Below are 23,438 nucleotides of genomic sequence, written 5' to 3' on the forward strand. Positions count from 1 at the left end.
GGAAATGGAGTTGGATGGAGCACACACTAAGGAGACCTGACACAGACATAGCGAGGCAAGCCCTAGAATATACACCACATGGAAAGAGAAGACCAGGTAGACCCGTAGAAATGTGGAAAAGAAATGTTGAAAAAGAAATTAATGCTATAGGGCTTTCCATTGATTGTCATTTGCTTCGAGCTGCTGTCATATGTTGTATAATCTGTGTATAATACTAATATACACAGAGATATGTCAACAATAGATCAGGCTAGTCATATGCCACTCAATGCATCGGGGTGTAACGCTGATATCAAGTACGGTGGTCTAGCTATCTTTGTCTGTCGTGCGAGTGTGAGCGTATCTACCAAGAGGTGGGAGTAATGGAACGACAGTTACACAGAGGCGGCAGCCATCATATGCTAGAGAGAGAAAGCTGAGCGCCAGTAGAGAGAGAAAGATAGACCACCGACCCAAACTCTTCCGCGTTACGCTATTTTTCGAACTGGCCTAATCTATTCTGTTATATCTATGAATATACACGGATTATACGACATATGACAGAAGCTTGAAACAAATGACTGTGAATGAAAAGCCCTATTGGGAAAACCTGGACAGAAATAAAGATCAGTGCAAAGGATAAGATAGAATGGAGGCAGACAGTTGACGCCCTATGATCCGCATGGAGCGAAGAGGAATAAGTAATTAAGTAAGTACTGGTGTCTACGCAGGATCTTCTGGATCTGAATCCTTGTGAGAAATCTAAAAAACGAAGTACTGATGTCTTGTCAAAAGGGCTAATGAGAAAACTAATAAGAGGACTTTTCTATAGAGGAAAAAAATAATAATACATTCGAATTATAAATTATATTTTGAGAATTTCAATTTTATAATACCAATTTTATTTTTACAGATATATTCCCTACAAGCATTTCAAATTCATCCTTAAAATAAAGTTTAATAGGTACATAAAATGAACTTATAAATTTCTGTTTTGAAAGGGTTGTAGATGCTCATCTATACCTACTCAGCATCATATTGAGAAATCACAGAATCGTAAATATACAGTAATGAGCACTCACACTAATAACCGGCAAAATAACGCAAAAGATGGAAAACATATTAACTTGTGAGATAAAAAGAGATGAAACTGGTAGAAGTGGAACTTATCGTTATAAACGAATAAATTAACATAACCTTGGATAAGATTTTTAACCTGCTAACTCCATTTTTCACTTTGAGTGATATTGGGCTAGTTTCTGGGTCTGTGTATTTTCATACACCACCCCACAAACCCGCCGACACCAATGTAGTTTAGAAGTAGCTATCTCTAAACTACAGTGGAACCAGCGGGCTTGTGGGACATGGTATGAAGGTACACAGACCTAGAAACTACCCCAATATCACTCACAGTGAAAAATAGAGTTAGCAGGTTAACACTCTTAGCCGACGATAACATTACATAGTTTCCCACCTTTGTGACAGGAGTATTTTATAAAATTCTCCTGTCACAGTGACAGTTCTCATACTCATCTGATACGTCTAAAGGTGGGAAACTATGTAATGTAATGTTAATTTATATGTTTATATCGATAATTTCTCTCAGTTTCATCTCTTTTTACTTTAGAATTCATCCCATGTTTCCCATCTTTGGCGTTATATCCCATATTTTGCCAGTTATTAGCATGCTCATCACTGCATATTTGACTTTTTACACATAGTATCTTAGAATCCCTTGGAAGTAAATAAATCATGTACCTAGTTTTATTTTCATCAATAAATTCATGAAAGTATGACTGATGTTGAAAATTCATTTGACATACTGGCAAATAATTGTAATTCCTTCAGAGGAGATGTCCCTAGAAAGAATAACATATGTTTTATATTAAAATATATCAAAATCATATTGATTAGCAGAATAAATAGAGTTTTTAGGTTTAATTCTCCTCATTCACATAATTTAATACCAGATAATGTCGCCCTACTTCCATATGCTAATGACCTAGTTTTTTATATAACAGCCTAAACCCCATTTTGGACTCCATTCACATTAACCAATATTATCAGATATTCATGAATAGTGTCACCACAACCTTCTTTAACAACATATTATTCTTTCATAGATCTGGTCGTTATCACAATATAATCCCATATATACCAAAAATTCATGCTCGAGTGAGAAATTGGAAAGCCAAGCAAAGGATAGGAAAGAGTGGAAGCTGATTCTGGAACAGGCCAAGACCCACCATGGGCTGTAGAGCCAATGCTGATACCTAAAAATGAACTCAAATATTTAGTGGTCTTTTTATCCCGCAATCTTAACTAGAATAAGCATATTGAAAATATAATTGGAAAAGCTATTAAAGGCATGGCTGTGCTGCCTAGTAAGACCCATATAGATTTTTGAAGCATCTTTATGAAACCAGCACGTAAACAATTATTATAGATTTAAAAATTAGACTCACTATGGATAGGGTAGTAAGATGATACAACGAATGCAGAGGTAACCGTCTATATTTGTTATCAATGGTTTCTAGGAACATGGTTTTTCAAAACAAATGTCAATGGTTTTTAGAGTTTAGATAAAGACAGTTATGTACCAAATTCATGAAAAAAATTTACACTTTCTCAGAATCATCCAACAATTAATTTGAAATATATACTCATACCTTCAAATATATGTCATAGACTCCCTTAAGGCACTTTGCCACTGGTTGTAACTTCTCAATAGATGTGCCTACAGAATTACAAAATTATCATTCCAGTTTAAGGAAGAACACACCTTCAACTTAAATGTTTAATCTCAAGATATATTTCGTTTATTTTATTTTGCATTGTTTTGCAACCCGCTTTTCAGTATTTCTGCAAAGGCCTGCTCCTCAAGATGTAAAGTGCATATTTAAAAGTTAATGTAACAATATTGAGGACTGTTCATAGAAAGTTTATCACATTGAACAATTTCTTTTCATTCTGCAAGCCTAAAACGACAGCACGTCAAAAATGATGTCAATGATATTAAATAGAATTTACGTTCTTACCGATTTTCATCCATGGGCAACAAGAAGAAACTCAAATTTTTATGGTCCTGGAATTTTGCCAATAAATAAACACACATTGCCTTTGGGTTAAATTCATCATAATCCAATTCAAAATCACCAACCTTCTTAGAAAACTGGAGAAATACCACAGTAATGCATATTAAATTCGAAGTAAACCAACCAGTGTTGCCAGATGATCAAAACGAAAATATTGTACAATGCTGCAGAAATTATCGTTTTTTAAATGATTTTATCGTACAACCAACTGCCCTTAATTTTTCGGTAGAAATCGTCAAATTTCGGTAGATTTTATTTTTTTACTTCTTTTGCTATCACATTGCAAAAAAGTGATACTTCAGGTATGGGTATTCAAAAACTACCTTCATCATCAATATAATGATCATCAATAATTATCATTCATCATAAAAAATATTCAAAGTTCAAAATCGGTATACGTATACGCTAAAAAGAAATGTATTTTCTCTTTCTCGACTTTTATAGCATTTTCTTGGCATTTTCTTCATTTTTTTTTAAATCCAAAGTAACTCGAATAGAGCCGCCTAACAGATGCAATACTAAATATATCAAGGATGCTTTAGTTTTGTTATAATGAATAAATTTATTTATAACAAAATAAAACTACATATTTTTCTGTTGTAGACTTTTTAGAAAAATTTACCAGAGGTGTACCTTTTAACAGTCCCAATACAAATATCCTCATCTTTGTTCAAATTAAAAATGTTTGTTAGGATAATAAGTAACATTTATGGTATTAACATTTTTTATAAATTACAGTAAATATATGTAAATCAAAAATGAATAACCATTTTCAATTTCGTTGCAAAACGAAAATAAAGCCGCGCCATATTCTAGTCCAATCAGAGAGTGCAGCAAGCACCTCTACCGGTTTCGAAACTTATTAGTCTCTCATCAGGAGGCACATATGCTACTCTCTCTGATCCAACCAAAACAAACCCCGGCGTGCAGTCACGGATTGCAACGAACGAAATGGCATAGATGCCCTAGCGGCAACTGCTAGCAAAAGACTAAGTTTTCAATCTAATGGCATATAAAATAACATAATGTTACTCTACATCCCTCCAGACTGAAAACAATGGGAAACTTCTCTGGTTACACCTCCGAGGCTTCTACAATTTGCAATTTACAAATATATGTATTTATAAAATAAGCAAAAAAAGGTTTTTTTTCGATCAATTGTTTATGCATCTCAAATAATTCAGAAATTATCGTACATTTATTCATATTGATCGTATATCGTACAATACCTTTAATTATCGTACAAATACGATAATTATCGTACGTCTGGCAACACTGAAACCAACTTAACAATTGCAAAATATGAGAAAACAATAATAAATAACTCTAAAATTAAACAACTGTTTGTTTATAAGGTTATGTTTGGAATAAACATACATAAATAAACCAGATCTACTCACTGTTGCCAAATGTCACCAATTTAGATAGTTACTTGTGATTAATTTGTTTGAATACATTCAATCAATAATTAGAAAATATTATTTTTCAAATTTTATACAAGTGTGTACGTAAAGGATTTTACCCTTTATGAATTTAATTTTCAGATTTTTGAAAAAAATCAATAATCATAATTATTTTATTATAATTTTGGAACATTCTTTATCGGAATATTTTAAATCTTGCAACAGCAACATTTTCCTCCTAGTCTACTACGCAGTCTGCTAGGAGTTTCTGCACGCGCAGGAACCGCATAAAAACTAGAGTGAACTAACTGATTCGTATAAGCAAAAAAACTGTGACCTCGATCAGTAATAGATGTTTACCTAATAATATTCTATGCTATAGTGTTACAGTGATGTTTTTGCCGTGGCTGGCTACATTAAATTGCACAAAAACATTAACGCTACAAATTAGTCCAGTACTTTTGACTATATAAGTAACAGATAGCAACAACATGTCTGAACTCAACTCTACCAATATTTCTAGTTCACATGCAACTGTTACTATGTCAAAGCGGAAACCTAAATACCTATCCAAAAAAGAGCAAACCATAGGTACTAATCAATGCAGAACCAAATTTACTACTACTCGAATATGTCAAATACATAGGTAACATTGTTAGTCCCACAAACATTTATGCAATATGCATCTAACTAATAAACTCTGAACTTGCGGAACAAATTATAACTGAATATCCTACGATTACAAAACTACTGTTGAAGTACTAGTAAGAAGACTAGTAACCCACGCAAAAAGACTTATAATTTCCAACGTTTGCCCATCAATATTTCACGAGATTACATAGAAACATCTCTAAAGGTTTACAACTTGGTTCACCAATGTCATATCTAAAAGCCGTAATCCCTGGTGATGTGGTATAAACAAATACACATATTATGACCTTCAAAGACTTGAACAATACTCCCCTTTCCCCCTGTGACAATAACCCACACAGAATATTTCTCTCTACGGATAAAACTTGACGTTTTCTATGCAAACAACAAGATCATACAGAAAATAATTGCCAAAATGTTCCTCTAAACGTCCTCTCCTAAAGATTGTTTCTCAACTAAACCCATCTATTCCTGCCTAATGTCAAATGACACACTATCAAGCCCAATAAGAAATCCAGATTGTAGTTAACTAACAGATATATAATATGTCGGTGTTCCGACTAGTTCCATAACCCCAAACAATGAATTTCTTCCCCCATCTATCGGCCAGAATCGAAGTCATTCTAACACGAGTGATACAATCTCTTTAGAAACACAAACGTCCAATAAGAAACCTATCAAAAACAATGAAATGCCAACACCAGATGTAATTGTGCCTACCAAGTATAAAACTAAAAAATCTAAGAAAGACACACCCTATCAGCTATCAGTCTAAATTAACTGCTTCCACAATTCACAATATCCAAAATCTTTTTCAAAAAAATCTGAACGCATTCTTGTTACTTGTTGAAAATTTTTTAGCCTTTCTGGAAAATGCATTAAATGTAATTTTATTCTTTTATACAAATTTTGTCAGTAATGAAGCACAAAGGTTCACTCAAAATGTTCAGGTACTCCTCAATTATATTTCAAACATTACTCCTCTTTTGAAGACAGAACAGTGAAAAACAGATTCAGCAGAGTCACTAAGAAAATTAAAAAACAAATATATACAACGCTTAAATGGAAAGTACACCTAAATCAATCAATAATGATTAGGATTATCTCACAGACTCTTCCTTGACTAACTGAAACTATTATTGCTGTTAATCTAAAAAAACCATACGTGATTATTAGTCCTTATTGTAATGATTATATTATCCAATATTGTCATAATTTTAATCTACTATTTAAAATTTAGAGATTAACTGTAATAATTAGTAATGAGTCCTCATTGTAATTATTATTGTAAGTATATCCAATATTATTTTCTGTCAATGGCCATTGCAGCTGAGACACACTAATTTAAATAACAAACAATTAATTTAATTTTAATTCCTATTTACAAACTTTACGAAATCTTTTTTTGTTTCCATTTTAGGAAGTATTTCTCTACTTTCAGTGGTTACATTCATAATTTCTTCACGATGCTCGTGTATAGTACGCTTTGAGACTTTAGTCAGTAATTGAACATACCGTTCAGTACCTTGAATCAGGGCCTATTTTACCACTAGGCCCGTGAGGCACCTGCCTCGGGCCCGCATTTTAATGGGGCCCGGAAAGATAACAAAAAAAAAAATTTAATTGCAATAACAGCATAAATTTTCAAAATTCTTTCAATTTCCGAACAGGAAATGATAAACAATAAGAGTTTTACTCATAAACCATAAACCGTTCTTATCAATTTTTTTCAAAGGACATGAAAATTTTAAAATAAATAGTTTGTACACAGAATGTAGTAGGTAGTACCTACTTAATAAAAGATAGCGGCTTAAGTTTTGTCACGTTTTTTCCTTGAATATAAAGGTTCTCCAATATCTGCAGTTTATACAGTAGGTAAAAATTTTTATTTAGAGGGTCAATTATGCTATTGTAAAATTAAAGCCGTGAAAACACGTGTCTTTGTGAATAAGTACGGTACTTTGAAAATGCCGAAAATAAACAACTGTGTTTCAACTTTGATACAACCTTCTTTCAAAGAGCCATCTGTGGATGTGGATAAAGTTTATGGCTCATTTTGTGACAAAACCATAAGTACATGCCTATTATTTGTTATTTTATTTTAAATATTTACATGGTGGTACAAACAAAGACGTTAAAAATTGAGAATATTTTTAAATAAAATTTCCACGAGGAAATTAAATTCTTGTTGTTAATAGGATGTTTAAAATTTTCCTGGATTTAACTTCAGGCAACATATAACTTTGCTCCTGTGGGTTGCAGTTTCCAGAGGATGATAGAACCTCTATCGATGGACTTTATATGGCAACAGTTGCCAATGTTTTATATTACTATTATACTATTTTATCCAAACATGTTACATGTTTAGCGTATGGAATATACAGAGTTACAGAGGAAATAAGAAAAAAAATTTCACTAGGTAACAGTTTAATAACAAGCGTCAAAAGATATTCCTGAAATTACCTGTAGGAATACAATGTTATATGCTTCCTGCTGTTACACTGCCACCGCAACCCATTTTAACACAATGGGGAACATGGTTGGAAGTTGGAAGCAGCTAATTGCTATGTTGATCATTTTGGTAATTTGAAAAAATTAATTAACCTTTTAACGGATGATAGCTGCCAATCTCTATTGGAAGCTAAGCAAGCATTCCAAAATAACATTCTTTAACAGCAACTGTCACTCATAAAATCAAACTATAGTTTTGTTCAGAAAACTATATACCCAATTAGAATCCTCCAAATTATCATAGTACATAGATAGTGCAGTTTTAATAAAATATTAAATCATTGTGTCGAAACGTTAAAGGTAATACTTAAAGAAATGTTCCAAAAATTTGAACCATCCATGAAAAAAAAACAGTGGTTACCAGGTTCTTTCTGAAGTGATTCAAGTACTAGGTGCACATTTTCCGAACCACTTAATTTAGAACCAACTATTATCGTAAATTTGAAAAATGCCCCAGTTACAACAGTTGATGTCGAAAAATCTTCTATTAAGCCATAAGTTTTTGTTAGAAAATTTTGAACAGCATTTGATAATTTATTGTTACCAAAATTCGAAATAATATTATTTGTTAAAATACTTAAATATTTAATTACACAAACTTAGTTTGTCAAATACACACATCCATAATTAATATAACATGTGAAGATATTGTAAATATTTTTGTAAAAAAAATATTGTAAATATTTTTTTTATTACATGATGCTGATGTTGATGAGTGGAATCTACATTTTAAACAACTTTTCAGCACATCTATTATCTTACAAAATCCGCAAAGTATCCGCATCTTACAAACCTTTTTGATTGAAAATAACACCATATCGACGTAGAAACGTTGCTTAAAATTTATTTAACTCATTATTCCCATTAGCAGCACTTCAGGGGAAAATACAGAAAAGAGTAAAGTCGTATTTAATAAATTCTCCAAATTAACAAAGTCTGCTTTCTTTCGCTATTTTAAATATACAGTGATGACGTTTGAGTTGGAATAAATTCATTATCTCGAGAATGGGCCAATTTGGAGAGAAAACCTGAGACAGGTCAATTTTTATTTTTAAATTATGACTTTTTGACATATATATCATACTAGTGACGTCATACATCTGGGCGTGATGACGTAATCGATGATTTTTTTGAAAATGAGAGTAGGGGTTGTGTGATAGCTCATTTGAAAGGTTATTCAATTCTCTATTCAGTAATATAAACAATAACCTAAATTTTTTATACAGGGTGGCCAAAAAATTTTTTTTACTTAATTAATTGACACAAAATAAGAATGTAAGCTAATTCAAAATACATTTTACTGCTGTCAGAAAATAGAAAGAAATGTTTATTTGACAAATAAATATTATTTTCGCTTAAATTCATGTCAATGTTAAAGCGAAGAGCAATGTTTATTTGTGAAATAAATATTTTTACCTGTTTTCTGACAGTAGTAAAATGTATTTTGATTTAAATGAATTGCTTACATTCTTCTTTTTGTGTCAATTATTTAATAAAAAAAAAGTTTTTGGTCACCCTGTATAAATAATTAGGTTATTGTTTATATTACTGAATAGAGAATTGAATATCCTTTCAAATGAGCTATCACACAACCCCTATTCTCATTTTAAAAAAATCATCGATTACGTCATCACGCCCAGATGTAAGACGTCACTAGTATGATATACATATATACCAAAAAGTCATCATTTAAAAATAAAAATCGACCTGTCTCAGGATTTCTCTCCAAATTCATCCATTCTCGAGATAATGAATTGATTCCAACTCAAACGTCCTCACTGTATAATAAGTATAGAGACAGTGTTTGTATTATATTTTAGTTGCAGGTAATTTCTGTATATAATATTTTAGTACGTTAATCACATTTTTTATTGTTATTTATAATGTACCAGTAATGTACTATATACCTATTCAATTTTACTCATGTTTAATAATTTATATAAACAATTAAACAATGTGTAATTGTAAGTCCTAGTGCAACTATATTTCTCTATAAGAGAAAATTCTCTACTCTATAAGTCGGATAATATTAAAAAAAAGTTACCTGTTACCTGAAAAAGTTATTATTATTATTGTTATTAAATTATATTTAGGGGCCCGAAAATTGTGTAGTGCCTCGGGCCTGATTTGAAGTAAAATAGGCTCTGCCTTGAATGTGACAGGGAATTTTTGGATCTTCAAAAGGTTTTTTTCCGTCATCACTCTCAAGGTAGGTACTCAGCAAGATGTTCAAATGGAACATTTCTAGTGAACGGTGGCTCATGCAAAATGCTATCGTCGTTCAAATCAATCATATCGATATAATCATTACAATTGAAATTAATTTTTTTTGGTTTTACATATTTTTGTAATATACTTGAATCACATATTTTTTCTCTAATGTACATTATTTTTCTAATTGCTCTATCACGAACTGCTTTTCTACTATCAAAAAGCATTGAAAGTAAAACATTTTCGGAATGCGCGTAGTAGGAATTATTTAATACCACGTTCTGTACAACCGACCGTAATGTGCCATTTAAGTATTGCGTCTAACGAAAATGCTACCGTAAATTACCGATTTGTAAAACTTAATATTAAAATATAACGGGATATAAACTTTCATAATATAATTTGTTAATGTTTTCAAATTGTGCGATGGAGTTTTAATAGGGATGTTCACAAAAAATTAAAAAGTCATTTCAAACATGTAAAACAATTAAGAACACCCTAGGAATAATTGTCCAAAATTTCAACAAAATTGAAAAAGTCTTTCTATAAAAAATCTTTATTAGAAATCTAGCATTATTTTAAATTTCAAGAACGCTTCTCTATTGGCCTGACGTCACTAGTTGCATACCCCAAGCGCGCGCCATTCTCATAGTGTTATTGTTTACCTGTTTGACGTTTCAGGTCATTTTATTTTGTTCTCTTCTTGTTTTATCAGGGTTAAAGTGGAGTTTTATAGTGAATTTGTTTAGTTTAAAGTGGATAGACTGTTTGTCAGAACATATTTTGGGTGGTACAAAAATAAACAAATAAATGGAAGAAGGTTTTCAGAAAGCCGATTCGTATAAACTACTGACTGTAGTGTAGATGTAACAATGATAGGTGTATGATTTATTGGCATCTTGTAAAAAAATAAATCTACCACAGCTTTACTGAGTATATATTCCATATAATTTTCCATGTCTTCTTTAAGCTAAAAAAATAAATGCTTAATACTCCACAAAAAAATAGAGAAAGTTGTATTGTATGCATTGTATGCATGCATATTGTATACATACATTGGCTGGTTATTACCTTACCTTGGTTAGGTGTGTAACGTTTGAAAAAACTCCAACATTAATTTAATATCCCAATTCCCAAAAAGAATGTCTATTTTTTTAATTTATTTTGTGAAGTTCAATATCATTATAAGATCCCAAGCCGACCCTGTATACAGCCATGAAGTATTGCAGCAACATTTCAATGTGTTACAAGATTCCTGTTTATTTGAGACGCAAAAACAGAATTTGTAAGAAGTGTTGACAAAAGTACAGTTCTAATGCGTAGATGAACTTTCTAGAACAAATCTTGAACTGAAAGTTGAGTTCTTGTCAACTAAGCATCCCTAAGGATCAAAATCGCTCGGTACTTCCGTCGTATTTTCCCCGATCTGTGGCTTCAGACCGAAGCGCAGATGAGTCCGGTTTGATTTCTTCAAGCGTGAAGATCGCTTGCCGACTCACCCCAAAAGGGCGTGGTGCCTTTTGTTACCCGCCGGTAAAGGGTATAGTATGTCGTTCTGGAAGATCTAGTGTGAGGGCACGATGTTTTTTTTTACCCCGTAGTGAAGTTGGGTGCTCTTACACTGTGTTTGAGTTGTGACGCAGTACTATACGCCGGCGTGGTATGAAGTCCCTGTATCTTGTCCAAGTTCCTGTTTAAATGAAGTCTTCCGAGTCCCGATTGATGTCCTGATGTAGACATTTTGAGTTCCAGTCCCGTGATGTTTATCCAGTTGATTGCCCCGAAATAAAAAGGAAGCCATGAAGCCCACCTCAGGTCGATGACCCTGCTTGTTTGTAGATGAACCCCCTTTCCGTGTAGTTTGTGACGTGTGATAAAGGATTTTGTTTAAATATGGTATGATATATTTTTTTAAATTTTGCAAGGATCCCAAATGGATAAATATTTTTGTTGGTAAAGAGTTTTGAAAAATAATAGTTGTTTGTGCTTTCATGATGCAACTTGTAAATTAAAATGACAGTGACTTTGACCTTTGACAGCTGCGTCAAAATTTTGTTTTGACATACACTGTCCAACAAGTTCTTTTGTCATTCTTTTGTTATGTTAAATTGAAGATTTTTTTTTGTAATGTAAAAGATTTGTAGATATTTTGTCCTGTAAAATCATTTCCTGTTAAAAGTTTTTTTGTTTGTTTAAAAAAAAACCACCGTAAAGTTTTAAATAAATGTTTGTGAAAGTGTATCTATCATCTCATTTCTGTAGCCTTTGGAAAAATTTTAACAGAAAACTAATACAACTGTATGAAAGTTTTAGTTCAGAAGAAAAGAAAGAATATGGCATAGAAGCCAATAATAAGGAAAGATGTTGTCCCAATGTAACCCCAAAGAGGAATCAATGATGATTGTCCCCCCGATTGGTACCCGTAAGTAAGAAAGTATCCAGTAAGTACCCATAGGTGAAATAGAGGATTTATTTCAAACGGCGTCCCTTTTTGTTAAATAGTAGAAAGATCCTCTAGTCAGAGTAAGTACCCTTATGTATTTAGTTATGGTAGTGTAGTCATCTTAACACCCCTTCACCCTCCCTAACGAATCTACGACCTAGCTCCCGCACAACAAATGAGCTGCCGTCCCGCAACGAGGCTTTATGTGTCTGCTTCTTCTTCTTTAGCCCCATTCTTACCCCCCAGTATCTCTATAGATAGTCTTTCCTTGTTCCCATATGAGCAGACATGTTAAAACGCATCAAATGGCGCCCAACGTGGGGCTCAAAACGCTTCAAATTGCGCCCAACGTGTGGGGCTCAAAACGCTTCAAATGCCGCCCAACGTGTGAGGCCGATTCATTTTTCTGCCTCCTTCAGTATCCAGTAGTTGTCTTGTCCAGTTGAATGCTTCAGCTGGCCCCGACAACGTGGGGCGTGTTATTTCTACCCCCTGACCCCATTAGCATGTGCCCACTACCATATCCCTTTAGCCTCCTTTCGGTCTCATTTGTACTACAACTGTTAGGCAGTGCCCGTCTTGGGTAGCCGATCTCAGTTTGTGGTGCAAGTGTTTCCGATAACATGGAAGCTCGACTCGTGTCATGTTTTGTATGCCCATTGTTACAAGTCTAGCTTGTAGACATGTTCAACTAGTAGTTAGCCTATCTACTAGTCCCCAATGTCTTTAGCCACCCCCCACTTAGTGTTACATTTGTAACGTACACCCTGAAGTTTGACCCGAGTAAATATCGCCCAAGTCTTCCCATGTAGTTTAGCCCAGATTCCTCTTGTCTTGCCCCCAGAAACTGTTTCATGTCTGTTAGTGCCCCCGAAACTGTTTCAGTCTGTTAGTCCCCATGAAAGAGCCCATTTTTGTAGTTTTTGTTGCAGAATGTTAATAATTTTTCCAAAGAGGTGTAAGTAAGTACACATTTTGTTGTGATGTTGATTTGGTCGTGCTGTTGATTGTATGGGCATGTACCATTTCATACATCATAGTGTATTTAACTTGTAACCCCATATGTATACTGGTATTGTATGTATCGTAGAACAGAATTGTATGTTATTGTAGCGTACTAACTGTATTGTATTGATATTGTACCCATGATGAAAGCATTGATTTGAATTTTTTTGAAAATATTGATGAAATATATAGACAAACAGTTGAATAAAAAAGTAACGTAAAATTTTTTTGAAAATTTTGATTAAAAGTAACGTTAAATATTTTGAATATTGAATCCAATTATGAAGTATAACAGTATGTTGTATTTTTTGCATGTATTCCTATAGATCAACAGTTTTTTTACAGAATAATCGTTTTTTGTGATTATTGATTTGGTCATTTGAGTAGATGTGTAATGTTGTTGGTATGGTCCGTGTATGAGTTTAGTCCCGTATAGTCTGTGTGAGAGAAGTTACCCCTTGTAGAAGTCACCCCGTGAAGAAGTGAAGAGGGAAACCGTGGAGAGGCCCCCCACTTCTGTGTTTTTTTCAAGCAGCCAGGAGAAAAGCTGTCACTTTTAGATTTGAAGATAGCGTTCTCTGTCGACACTGTTTGAGAATAACTGTCTTGAAGTGTAGAAGTTAGCCCCTGAAAAAGCCCCCCCCTTGTCTGTGTTGCCCCTTGTTTTTTTTTTTTGACTAATCTATCTTTGTAGGTGTCAAAAGGATGCCAGAGGTTAGTTAAAAAGAGCCCGTGAAGTAGTAGTTGAAGTCTCCCCCCCAGTGAAGTAGTTGAAGTCCCCCCGTGAATGAAGTATGTCTTTTTGTATCTGACATGTCACAAGTGTAATACTCGTGATGAAGGAAGTGTTGTTCAGCTATCTGTGAACACTTTCATTAGTAGTCGGAGCAAGAAATGTCTTATCCCGTGTGAGCTCATATAGGAACCAAATTTCAATATTGTTTGTGTTTGTAAGCCCCTGAGAATATCTAGAAGTCAAAAAGTATGTTGTTGTCTGTTTGTTTGTCTATCCCTGTTTTGTCTGGAAGTTTTAGAGCCCATTGTCTGTTGTCCCGTGTTGTCTATTAGCCCGTGTTGTCTATTAGCCCGTGTTGTCTATTAGCCCGTGTTGTCTATTAGCCCGTGTTGTCTATTAGCCCGTGTTGTCTGTTAGCCCGTGTCCGTGCTGGGGTTTGATTTTTTTTGGCGAATAGTTAGTTGACCTCTCTTCTCTTTGTTGATTGAAAGTAGGCCAAGAGCAGAAGCTGTGACAAGGCTGGTGAGGTTAGGATCTGGCCGCGTTGAGTACAGGTGAAGCTTGCTTTCGGTCGATAAATGGAAGCGGTTGTTCGTCAGAACTGTCATACTTTCCAATGTCCCTTTGGTCTTCCCCTTGCGTGTTGCTTTCATCCCCTGTTTTGAAAAAGTAGCCCCCCGTTTTGAAAAATAAAGTCCACCCCCAGTCTTGAGAAATGAAATGCCCCCAGTTTTGAAAAGTAAGTCTATCCCCAGTTTTGAAAAGTAAAGCCCAACCCCCCTGTCTTGAAAAATGAAGTCTATCCCCTGTTTCGAAAAGTGAAGTGTAGCCCTGTTTTGAAAATGAAGTCTTTCCCCAGCTTGTGATTTGAAAATGAGAGAGTTGTCTAGTGAACGTTCATGAAAGGTTCTTATGTCCTGGATTGGACTGTTGATTGAAAACGTAATGATGTAGTGTTCTCTATATCATATGTTGCGTTCATTTCCCTTAGTCTTGTTTAAAAAGTTTGATATCCTGTTTGAACCCAGTATACTAGTCTTTTCGGTCTTTTGTTGTTGTCACACGTATCCCCCCTCCCCCCTTGTTAATATTGTCTTGATTTTAGCCCTTGTTGTTGTCATATACCCTTTTGTCTAGCCCTGTTTTGTTTGAATGAGTTGTTGAAGTAAGTTGTTGGTGAGATTTTGTCTCACTGAGGTGTTTAGACTGGATTGTCTAAATCCTCGTTTTGCAGAACCGTTGCCGAAATGTCCCGTGAAACTCGCTAGGTGTTAGCAGAGTTTGGGCAGATGTTTATCTGTCAAACATCAACTTTTTAGTTTTTGTGAACCGCTCGCGGTTAGGCAACGAGGTGACAAGGCTGTGTCTGCCCTGGTATGTCACTTGTGTTACTGCTGTGGATGTCAGCGAGGTCCACACAGGGCACAAGTTTAGTTTCTTTCCCAAGGCACAGAAACTCTTGTCACCTACAGTTCTTTGTAGAGTCAAGAAACATTTAAGTCTACTCGACTTTAAAGAGTCTGGCGATTGATGGCACGCTAGCCCAATCCCTAACGACTTTTTTGTTTTGTTTAATCCCCACTAGCCATTATCTAAATATTTTGATATTGTTGTCCTGTCACACCTAAGATGTCCATGTTGGATTTTTTTCTGTTTGTTATCGAAAACTGGATAATCTTATCCAGGTTTCTCTTTTGCGCGGAGGCTTTGTAACGTTTGAAAAAACTCCAACATTAATTTAATATCCCAATTCCCAAAAAGAATGTCTATTTTTTTAATTTATTTTGTGAAGTTCAATATCATTATAAGATCCCAAGCCGACCCTGTATACAGCCATGAAGTATTGCAGCAACATTTCAATGTGTTACAAGATTCCTGTTTATTTGAGACGCAAAAACAGAATTTGTAAGAAGTGTTGACAAAAGTACAGTTCTAATGCGTAGATGAACTTTCTAGAACAAATCTTGAACTGAAAGTTGAGTTCTTGTCAACTAAGCATCCCTAAGGATCAAAATCGCTCGGTACTTCCGTCGTATTTTCCCCGATCTGTGGCTTCAGACCGAAGCGCAGATGAGTCCGGTTTGATTTCTTCAAGCGTGAAGATCGCTTGCCGACTCACCCCAAAAGGGCGTGGTGCCTTTTGTTACCCGCCGGTAAAGGGTATAGTATGTCGTTCTGGAAGATCTAGTGTGAGGGCACGATGTTTTTTTTTACCCCGTAGTGAAGTTGGGTGCTCTTACACTGTGTTTGAGTTGTGACGCAGTACTATACGCCGGCGTGGTATGAAGTCCCTGTATCTTGTCCAAGTTCCTGTTTAAATGAAGTCTTCCGAGTCCCGATTGATGTCCTGATGTAGACATTTTGAGTTCCAGTCCCGTGATGTTTATCCAGTTGATTGCCCCGAAATAAAAAGGAAGCCATGAAGCCCACCTCAGGTCGATGACCCTGCTTGTTTGTAGATGAACCCCCTTTCCGTGTAGTTTGTGACGTGTGATAAAGGATTTTGTTTAAATATGGTATGATATATTTTTTTAAATTTTGCAAGGATCCCAAATGGATAAATATTTTTGTTGGTAAAGAGTTTTGAAAAATAATAGTTGTTTGTGCTTTCATGATGCAACTTGTAAATTAAAATGACAGTGACTTTGACCTTTGACAGCTGCGTCAAAATTTTGTTTTGACATACACTGTCCAACAAGTTCTTTTGTCATTCTTTTGTTATGTTAAATTGAAGATTTTTTTTTGTAATGTAAAAGATTTGTAGATATTTTGTCCTGTAAAATCATTTCCTGTTAAAAGTTTTTTTGTTTGTTTAAAAAAAAACCACCGTAAAGTTTTAAATAAATGTTTGTGAAAGTGTATCTATCATCTCATTTCTGTAGCCTTTGGAAAAATTTTAACAGAAAACTAATGCAACTGTATGAAAGTTTTAGTTCAGAAGAAAAGAAAGAATATGGCATAGAAGCCAATAATAAGGAAAGATGTTGTCCCAATGTAACCCCAAAGAGGAATCAATGATGATTGTCCCCCCGATTGGTACCCGTAAGTAAGAAAGTATCCAGTAAGTACCCATAGGTGAAATAGAGGATTTATTTCAAACGGCGTCCCTTTTTGTTAAATAGTAGAAAGATCCTCTAGTCAGAGTAAGTACCCTTATGTATTTAGTTATGGTAGTGTAGTCATCTTAACACCCCTTCACCCTCCCTAACGAATCTACGACCTAGCTCCCGCACAACAAATGAGCTGCCGTCCCGCAACGAGGCTTTATGTGTCTGCTTCTTCTTCTTTAGCCCCATTCTTACCCCCCAGTATCTCTATAGATAGTCTTTCCTTGTTCCCATATGAGCAGACATGTTAAAACGCATCAGGTGTATTAAAACTATTTTTATTCTTCTTCATGTGCCTTGTCCGTTGTGGACGTTGGCTATCATCATGGCAATTTTAATTTCATTTGCGGCGTTTCTGAATATCTCGATCGATTTTTGTCCAAATCATTGGCGTAAGTTTTTAAGTCATGAGTGTCTTTTCTTCCGGGTCCGCGTTTGCTCTCTATTTTACCTTGCGTTATCAGTTGGAGTATACGATATTTATCATGCCTCATGAGATGACCGAAATATTTAAGATTTCGTTTCTTAATTGTAAAATAGATTTCTTTTTGTTTTCCCATTCGACGCAATACCTGTACGTTGGTGTGGGTCGCCAGGATATTTTGAGGATACGTGGGTACATCCACATCTCGAATGCCTCTAGCTTTTTCATTAATGTTTCCATTATTGTCCAGGCCTCTGCGCCATATAGCAAGACCGGAAATAATAACATTTTAGCAGCCGCATTTTTAGTGAAAGAGATATTATGTCGCAATGGGTGAAAATATTTCTCATGCATGTTGTTAAATGTTGCTCTGTCCTTTTCAACTCTAGATCTTATTTCGGTTGTTTCGTATTTCGAGTTGACAACTGTTCCAAGGTAAAAAATATTTTTGAACTTGGGTATTATACATTTTCATTTCAACCAATCTTTTCACTAAATTATTAATGATTTTAATATAATATAAAGTCATACCTACATCCACATGTAGTTACTTCAAGGTTTACTTTTACTGTATGTATTATTAGAATCCCGTTTTTAGGAATATCCCAGTTTAAGGAATACAAATTTGAGGTCCCGAAACTTTTTCATTTACTCCTTAAGGGGTAGGTGTAAAAACTTGTTCTAATGCTATTTAAATTCATTAATTTTTTTCGAATTCTGAGAAAACTAATAAGTATTTTTGAAAAATGTAAATGCAGAAAGAACAATTACATTATTACCAAGGGCCGAAAGTCTCTGGAAAACTTCTATAGTATTTATTTTATTAAGTTAGTTCTTTAAGTTAGTTATTTTAAGTTATAGCTGCAACAAACCATTTCTTTTTCTGTTTTAAATTGGCTGGAACGGTCATAAAAATCTTGTCAGAACTGTTTTTTGATGTATTTACACACCCAGGAACAAAACACCACTTATTTGGCTTCATTTTTAATAATCAAGTACGTAAAAAACTGCGCACATTCAAATACACTTCGTAAATAAGTATACAAAACTAGTCGTCGATCAAAGACGTTACGACTGCTGACGTCACAGACCGTAGCCTCGCTGCAGGGTACCGTTTTTCTAGCCTCCAAGAAAATCAACATTATGAACTCATTTATCTTAAAAAATATACATTTTTAAAAAGTTTTATGATTGTTACGTTTTTATATACCTTGTAATCTATTGAATTTAACTATATTTAAAAATTAGTGAACATCCCTATTAGCCACCGTGCATGACTTATTTGGCCTGGTTTTTTGTTTGCTCAATCTGCAGAACAAAATCCTTGAGAAATTGCATGACCCATTTGTAATAGGTATTTTACATCGACAAACAGTTCCTCTTCATTCTCTAAGGGTGGTGGCATATTGTCCAAAGGAATTGGTTCAAAATCAAGCAAAACCTATGAAAGAAGTAAAAAACTCTGTACTTTGTACTCTTTATTTTAACATAAACGTAATTAAAAAGCTAAATTTTAAACTTCGTCACACAACTTTTGCAATTAAACTTGGCAATGCACAAATCCGCACCTTTTCCTTTGAAAAATTCATAACCTTTATTATGATAAGAATAAAAGCTTGAAATAGGTACCGTTTTCTTCAGAAATATTAGAGCTATATACTGTAAAAATTTCAAAAAAAATATTAAAACGGAACAGAGTTGTAGCGAGGTAAACGCAAAAAAACGTGATTTCATTTTTTTTTATTTTTAGGTTAAAATTGCGATTTTGACAATGTTCCCCCACATAAAATTCAAAATAAACCTCATTTTCGTTTTCAGCACCCTCGAAAACATAAAGTATGAATAAACTTAGCCCTTCGGCCCTCCGTGGTCGGTCTCTCGAAAACTAAGTGCTTTTTTGAGGGTGTCCCGCTCGTGTATAGTGACAATCAGTGAACGTTCGGTGGAAATTTGTCATAAATGTCAAAGTGCTTAATTTAAAACATTGAAATTAAAAACATTAATAGGAAAAAATATTAGTTGGTCAAAGCTGTAGTGTATATTTTTACCTTAAATATACTTTCGTTTTAGATACTGAATTTAAGTTTTTTTATTATTTCGTAATATGTAATTATAAATTAATCTAAGCGCCATCTACACGATAATTGTGAAAGTATCCGAAGTAAGAAATTAATATTTCATTAATAGAACGTTAAAATGATTAGCAAAATCTTTAAAAAATCGATAACAATTTAATTACTTTTTTGCGTTGTAAATATTAAGCGATAACCATTAAATAATAAATTTAAAAATTACCGGCAAAAGTTGCATTAGTAATCCGCTAGTAGCGACACCAGCGAAGCTCAGAGCGTATAGTGTATTTGATAAATAACTGATTTAAGACGTGAACTTAATAAAAAGTTATTTATTGTGTATTATTTGTGGAAGATCCAAGCAGAGAATACATCAGGATAATATATTCTGTGATCCAAGTATTTTGTTGTTAAAAATGTTCAAAATTGTAAGCGTTCCTTAGTAACAATATATTATTAAAAAAGCACTTTAACACTTTTCCTCTTTTCTCGATTGAGTATTAGTTTTTGTTGTACATATAAATTATTACAATCACTGAATACATAGTTAGTGAAAAAATTATAACATTTGTTAACTGAATTAATAATTTGCAACTATACAAATAACAGTTATCCAAGAACATTCAAAAGCCATCTCTTTAAATTAATGACGACATTTTCAAGTAGGATGACATTTTAGTAATGTTTACATATATCCATACCAGTGTGAATTTTACTACACGTAATTTGCCGTGTAAAGACAGAAAAAGCAGGGATACCCGTAAACAGGGCCGCCGCTACCATGTGTCGCACACGGGCGGCCAACAATAGGGGCGGCCAGAAGCAGACCGCTGATGCTAATACTTTTTTTTAAACGAAAATAAATTCAAACAATTAAATAATAATGATTCAGATAATTCTGTAAACTATTATTTTTATTACCTGATAACCCTTAAATGCGTTTCATTTATAATTTATAGTTCTTTTTTTCATCCTAATCTAAACAAACATATCAGAAAATATTATATATTGTATGCACTGCCCTTTTGCAAGTATGGTCACAAAGCAGTTCCGGGAATTTTTTTATTCAAAGCGGCTGGCTGCTTTTATTCTCGTCCCCGTGTGGAAGCGGACCGCTCAAGTAGAATACCTCCACAGCTTCTCCTGCTCATAGTAAAAGTCAACAAATTGGAGCAGCTGTCCGCTCTCCACTAGTCAAGCTCCTAACCTGTCCCTGTGTAATATTTAATACTCCCAACTATCATACGACACCCACCCCTACGCATCATACACGTCCCAATAACCAAACCTATACCCCAGGAGAAAACCTCTGAAACTAGTAGAGGAAACCATGAGAACAAATGGATATGCATAGGGATGACGGTTATGTATCATTCTAATATACCGCCACCTCAACCTCAAGGTGTAACACCATCATGCCGAGGGGTTCCTGAACTGAATCGATCAGCACGACCCAACTCGTGGGAAGAAAAATGGGACAAAAAAAGAAAAACAATAAAGACGGGGGCAAAAGAGAAAACAAAAGAGGGAGGGAAGAAGGAAGGGACGAAACTCGAGAAAACAGAAAAGCAGCGCAAACAAAATAATGGAAAACACCGAGAAGATACGAGGGGAAAGAGGGAAGTAAGAGAGAAACAGCAAACCAAGAGAGAGGAAGAAAGAAAGAGAACAGGAAGAGAAAAAGAGGGAGAAGAGAACAGACAGCCATTTCATTTATTAAATATAATATGTGAAAATAGTTTCTATCCTTGTGGAATTGGTACTCAACGGAGGGACTGCAGACGCTCAGATACAATTAGCGTCTCTTTGGAAAGACAATGAAGTCGACTTTTCAAAGTAACAAGACATTTACTCAACACACACACTACACATAACTCCCCTGAGCTAGATGTAAGTATATGTAATTACGTGGCTAAAGGTTCAACACCAAGGCCAGAAAACAAACAAAAGACATTGTTAAACATTGTCAACAAGTTTTCCGAAACGAAAGCCAGAAAAGTCCGTTTTTAGTTTTTTTGTGTTGATGCTATCTAATCACGGTTTATTTTAATTAAATGGACGTTTAAATTAGGATATTATCAATGATAAACGCGATCGAGATGAAATATATAAGAAGAATAGGTGGAGTTACGAAGTTTGATAGATTCAGAAATGAAGATATAAGAAGAGAGAAAACCAAACAACTAAGCTGGTTTGGACACATACAACGAATGGAGCAAAAGCGACTTACAAAGAAGGTACATGAAGCCAAAATGGGAAACAAAAGAAAAAAGGGAAGGCCGAGGAAGACGGATGGACCAGATCCAGGATATAGGTGAAAGGAGACAAATGAGTATGAGGGATATGAGGTTCTTCGCTTAAGGAATTTATTAGATTTTTATTATCTTCAATTTCGGTAATGAATGATAAGTTTTTTTGTAAAAATTGATAGTTTTTGGGTTATTTATGGAAAACCGCTTCAAAACGTGCATTTTTTTGAAAAATCATTAATCCTTGCAAAATCTTTGATCTTTAATGAATCAAAAAGTATTGATTTATTTTAATAACTTTATATAGCAAATTTTGCTTAGAATTTGTACTTCTATCGATTTATTGGGTTATGTTTAATAAATAAAATAATTTGCACCCCCGAAAAGGGTTAATCCACCCTCAGGGTTAAAGCGCAAGTTGGCACCATGTCAATTTTATTTCTTAAGGTATCTTCTCACTACTGACCAATTTTCATGAAAATCTATGGAGGTTCAACGAAATCGTGGTGAAAACTTTCAGTTGCATTATGGAGTCAGTGTAACAATAGTGTTAATATATTTACGTCTATGACTCAACTGCAGAGCGGATCCGTCCCCCCCCCCCCAATTTAAAAAGATTTTCTCACCTTTCGTTATTTGACAAATAAGAATACATACTTTAATAATGAGAAGTTTTAATAGTTATTTAAGATATAAGTGTTAAAAGTACAAGTTTAAGGTACGCATGTGAAAGTTTGCAGAATGAGCGAAGCGAATTCTGCAGTTTACATGAGTGCCTTAAAAATGTACTTTTTAACAAGTATATCATACAATATTTTTTCTATAAACGTCTTATATATCAACAATTATTATAATTTATTCATTCTCAATTACAGGACAATATCTACAAAACTTTTACTTGAACTTGAGACTGACATTCCATTTTTATATTTTTCTTGACATTACATCAAAACTGCCTATACTGTCAATACGTAAATCATAACAACTATAAAATAACATCTTACTTTTATTGTTGTATATTCTAACAAATTTTAATAGTTTTTTTTCTACAACCGTGTTAAATATGCAATTTTTAGCACTCCATACGAGCGTTAAAAATGCTACTTTAAGGCACTAGTGCTTTAAAAATTTTATGGCACTGCAGTTCGTATTGACCGTATAGGCAATTTTGATGTATTGTCAAAAAAATATAGAAATGGAATGTCAGTCAAGTTCAGTAATGTGGGACTCTCTCCCACATCACTGGTCAAGTTCAAGCGCTGGACAACCCGAGGGTACCCAGAGGGAGAACGCCTGCGCATTACAAAATCGGGCGTTCGTGGAGCTCAAATCTTTCCCTCTGAACACCCTCCGGATTTTTAATTCGGTGTTCGCGCAGTACAGAAAAAAGATCCTGCACGTGTCCGGGATACGCTCTCGGCGTTCGAGGATTTGGTTTCGGATTTTAAGTTCGCACAGGCGCACAAAATATTTGGGAAGAATTTCTTGACATTCTGTTCTTACCGTTGATTGAGGTATTGGAGGTATTGAGGTACCCATATCAATATTTCAA

At 34.4% G+C, this 23,438-nt stretch overlaps 1 long non-coding RNA gene across 1 annotated transcript; it reads right to left on the bottom strand.

The window, feature by feature from the left end:
• Positions 1–831: 831 nt before the first annotated feature.
• On the bottom strand, positions 832–3,211 carry LOC126885944 (uncharacterized). The gene is made up of 3 exons (XR_007698505.1): positions 3,018–3,211; positions 2,649–2,957; positions 832–1,838 (listed from the first exon to the last, which is right to left on the bottom strand). It is a non-coding gene; the product is annotated as an uncharacterized LOC126885944 (long non-coding RNA).
• Positions 3,212–23,438: the final 20,227 nt, after the last annotated feature.

Source organism: Diabrotica virgifera, chromosome 6 (assembly GCF_917563875.1).
Source record: "Diabrotica virgifera virgifera chromosome 6, PGI_DIABVI_V3a".
NCBI classification, from domain to species: Eukaryota; Metazoa; Arthropoda; class Insecta; order Coleoptera; family Chrysomelidae; genus Diabrotica; species Diabrotica virgifera.